Below are 4,373 nucleotides of genomic sequence, written 5' to 3'. Positions count from 1 at the left end.
AAAAGGCAAAGATCGATGCATTAGGAAAATTAGGATTTGGAATTGATTGTCATAAAACAAAATTTTATTAATTGATAACGTGCTATCGGTACATGCCCGTTTATAACGTGTCTAGTTAGGAAACTTTGGAAAAGTTAGGAAAGTTTTTATTGTGAGGGTAAAAAAATCAATGTGAGGAGATATGGTGGTGGGATATGAGACGAAAATAAACCGGACGAAAATAAACCAGACGAAATATAACCAGACGAAAATAAACCGTGGACGCAATCCTACCAACTGCTCCATTAGGAGTAGAGATTAAGATTTGGAATTGATTGTCATAAAACTAAATTTTATTGATCGGTAATGTGCTATCAATTCCTTCCCGTTTATAACGTGTCTAGTTAGGAAACTTTGGAAAGGTTAGGAAAGTTTTTATTGTGAAGGTAAAAAAAACAACTTCATGAGATATGGTGGTGGGGTGTGAGACGAAAATAAACCAGACGAAAGTAAACCGTGGACGCAATCCTACTAACTCAGACATTAGGAGTAGAGAGTGATTGATGCACGATTGATACGTGATTGATGCCATTGATTGGCGAGGGTGTGGGCCGCTCTGCGGGGCGTCACTGGAAATCCGCGACGGCGGCGGCGGCGGCTCGTCTCTGATCTCAACGGTGGCGAAGAGGGCCGCGAAGGCGGCTGGGGCGTCCTTGTCGATCGACGTAGGAAACAGATCGAGGGGAATGTGTTGTACATGGAAAGGTTGAATTCTGATTTGTGATTTTTGAATCTGTTGGGGATGTGTTGGCCAAGGTAATGAAGCGAAGCGAAACCAAACAACAACTCCTTCATTAGGAGTAGAGATATACCCGTGGCTAATTCTCCTTATGCAAACAACCACTTAGAAAAGGCAAAGGTCGATGCATTAGGAAAATTAAGATTTAGAATTGATTGTCATAAAACTAAATTTTATTGATTGGTAACGTGCTATCAATTCCTTCCCGTTTATAATGTGTCTAGTTAGGAAACTTTGGAAAAGTTAGGAAAGTTTTTATTGTGAGGGTAAAAAAATCAATGTGAGGAGATATATGGTGGTGGGATATGAGACGAAAATAAACCGGACGAAAATAAACCAGACGAAATATAACCAGACGAAAATAAACCGTGGACGCAATCCTACCAACTGCTCCATTAAGAGTAAAGATTAAGATTTGGAATTGATTGTCATAAAACTAAATTTTATTGATCGGTAATGTGCTATCAATTCCTTCCCGTTTATAACGTGTCTAGTTAGGAAACTTTGAAAAGGTTAGGAAAGTTTTTATTGTGAAGGTAAAAAAAACAACTTCATGAGATATGGTGGTGGGGTGTGAGACGAAAATAAACCAGACGAAAGTAAACCGTGGACGCAATCCTACTAACTCAGACATTAGGAGTAGAGAGTGATTGATGCACGATTGATACGTGATTGATGCCATTGATTGGCGAGGGTGTGGGCCGCTCTGCGGGGCGTCACTGGAAATCCGCGACGGCGGCGGCGGCGGCTCGTCTCTGATCTCAACGGTGGCGAAGAGGGCCGCGAAGGCGGCTGGGGCGTCCTTGTCGATCGACGTAGGAAACAGATCGAGGGGAATGTGTTGTACATGGAAAGGTTGAATTCTGATTTGTGATTTTTGAATCTGTTGGGGATGTGTTGGCCAAGGTAATGAAGCGAAGCGAAACCAAACAACAACTCCTTCATTAGGAGTAGAGATATACCCGTGGCTAATTCTCCTTATGCAAACAACCACTTAGAAAAGGCAAAGGTCGATGCATTAGGAAAATTAAGATTTAGAATTGATTGTCATAAAACTAAATTTTATTGATTGGTAACGTGCTATCAATTCCTTCCCGTTTATAATGTGTCTAGTTAGGAAACTTTGGAAAGGTTAGGAAAGTTTTTATTGTGAATGTAAAAAAACAACTTGATGAGATATGGTGGTGGGATGTGAGACGAAAATAAACCAGACGAAAATAAACCAGACGAAAATAAACCAGACGAAAGTAAACCGTGGACGCAATCCTACCAACTCAGACATTAGGAGTAGAGATAAGATTTAGAATTGATTGTCATAAAACTAAATTTTATTGATTGGTAACGTGCTATCAATTCCTTCCCGTTTATAATGTGTCTAGTTAGGAAACTTTGGAAAGGTTAGGAAAGTTTTTATTGTGAATGTAAAAAAACAACTTGATGAGATATGGTGGTGGGATGTGAGACGAAAATAAACCGGACGAAAATAAACCAGACGAAAATAAACCAGACGAAAGTAAACCGTGGACGCAATCCTACCAACTCAGACATTAGGAGTAGAGATGCACTAAACTATAAACAGCTATTAAATACAACGTGATGAAGTGTGAGGGGGGGGGGGGCAAAGCCCCCCTGTCCACCTCATAATAGTGTTGACGTTATATTCTACAGATCACATTTTTTGAACATTATTTAGATATGGCAAGAAGAAATAATAAAATGCTTACACATAACTTGTTCGTGCCACTCCTTGTCCACCTTGGACCTCGTCGCAGGCACATTGGTGGTGTTGCTACACGTGTAGCCTGGCACACTGATGCTAAGTCAATCGGCATCTTGGAGGTCGCTATGCTCGTCGAGGGAGGAATTGTTGATGTACATCTTGAACTGTGAGGTGGCCGTCCTGATGTTGCCCTGCTTTGCGTCTCAGTGCCAGTCACGACAGAGATGAACTCGTGGCCGGCCCACACCCAGCTCAGCCGCCACCCCGGGCGATCGATGTAGCGGGCAGCTCCTATTCGACACGTAAGTCGCTGCAAAGCGACCGCACAGGTACCTCCCCCCACGCCCTGCTGCATATAAGTTGGCAGGCCTAGGTACATCATGTCCGAAACCGAGTTTTCGTTTTCCTTTTTTTCTCCTTTCTCAGTTTTTTTTTGCTTTTTCATTTCGTTTTAGTTTCTTCTTCACTTCCTTTTTTCTTCTTTGTTTTTTTTTCTTTTTCTCGTTTTTGTGAACATTTTTTGTTCACTTAATTCAAGAAATGTTCATGAAATTCAAAATTTGTGAACCGTATTCAAAATTTGTTCACCATAATTTTAAAAATGTTCATCAAATTAAAAAAATCATCCATGTTTAAAAAAGTTCATCCGATTTTCAAAAAGTGTCTTGAATTGAGAATTTGTTCATCAAGTTCAAAAAATAAAAAAATCATTTAATTCAAAAATTGTTCATTGTATTCAAAATTTGTTAACCAGTGGGATTGGGACCAGTTATTGTTGGGGTGCTCCAAGTTTTAAGAAGAAGAGTGAGCTGGAGGAGTCGGCTTATCTGCGGGATGACCGTCTTGTAATTGAGTGTGATCTAACTGTCATCAAGGAGCGATTTGTTGTGAACGCCGCGATAACAGCTGAGGTCCAGATGCCATCCTTAGACTTGGCAGAAAATTTCAGAAAATTGCTAGAGGCGGCTAAGGAAGCAGATGTGACATTCGAGGTTGAAGGTGAGATTTTTCCTGCACATAAGATTGTGCTCGCAACGCGGTCTCCAGTCTTCAAGGCAGAGCTGTATGGACCGATGAGAGGCTAGTGTGGACAGAACATAACAGCCGAAGACATGCAGCCTGCTGTTTTTAAGGCATTACTTCACGTTATCTACACAGATCTATTGCCTTCCATGGGCAAACTTGATGACAAAGAGAAAAAGGAAATTGTTAGGCACTTACTAGCGGCTGCAGATCGGTATGCAATAGAAAGGATGAAGATGATGTGTGAAGACATTCTTTGCAAAACTATTGATGTTCAGACTGTGGCAACCACGTCTGCTCTAGCTGATCAACATCACTGTAGCAGGCTAAAAGATGCTTGTGCTGAATTTATCATGTCTTCAAATAGATTGGATGATGTGTTGGCAAGGCAAGGGTATGTGCACCTCAAGAAATCATGCCCTGCTGCCTCAGTAAATATCTTGGAGAGAGTTATGAAGCTTCTCAAATTTTAGTGTGTCCATCCTGGGTTATAATAGATGGCTTAGTTAACATGTAGCCACCTGAGACGAAGTAGTGTATGCTTCACTTTCCACTTTCTATCTAGAGATTTTTTTTTTCGAAAAGGGGGGTTCCCCGGCCTCTACGGCCATCTTATTAACCAAAAAACAAAAAGTGCCAACAAGGTTCCAACGTCTCCAACTTAAAAAAAGAAAAGACAGCTCACACAGAGCCTAAAAGGCTAGAGACACAAACTAGCCAAGAGAAGACGCCATAACCGGCTGGCTAAAAATAGATAGGTAAACTAATTGCATATCCTATTACATGACCGCCATCCAAACCGGTTGAAGATATCCCGAGCTACCATCTTCCAATGGATAGATCCAGTAACCA

General features: G+C 41.1%; 1 pseudogene; it reads left to right on the top strand.

Moving 5' to 3' along the window:
* Positions 1–2,623: 2,623 nt before the first annotated feature.
* Positions 2,624–3,994, top strand: LOC123191776 (BTB/POZ and MATH domain-containing protein 2-like; annotated as a pseudogene).
* Positions 3,995–4,373: the final 379 nt, after the last annotated feature.

Source organism: Triticum aestivum, chromosome 2A (genome assembly GCF_018294505.1).
Source record: "Triticum aestivum cultivar Chinese Spring chromosome 2A, IWGSC CS RefSeq v2.1, whole genome shotgun sequence".
In the NCBI taxonomy this organism is placed as follows: Eukaryota; Viridiplantae; Streptophyta; class Magnoliopsida; order Poales; family Poaceae; genus Triticum; species Triticum aestivum.
The sequence above is the reverse complement of the archived record's forward strand: the minus strand, read 5'-3'. Positions and strand labels throughout refer to the sequence as shown.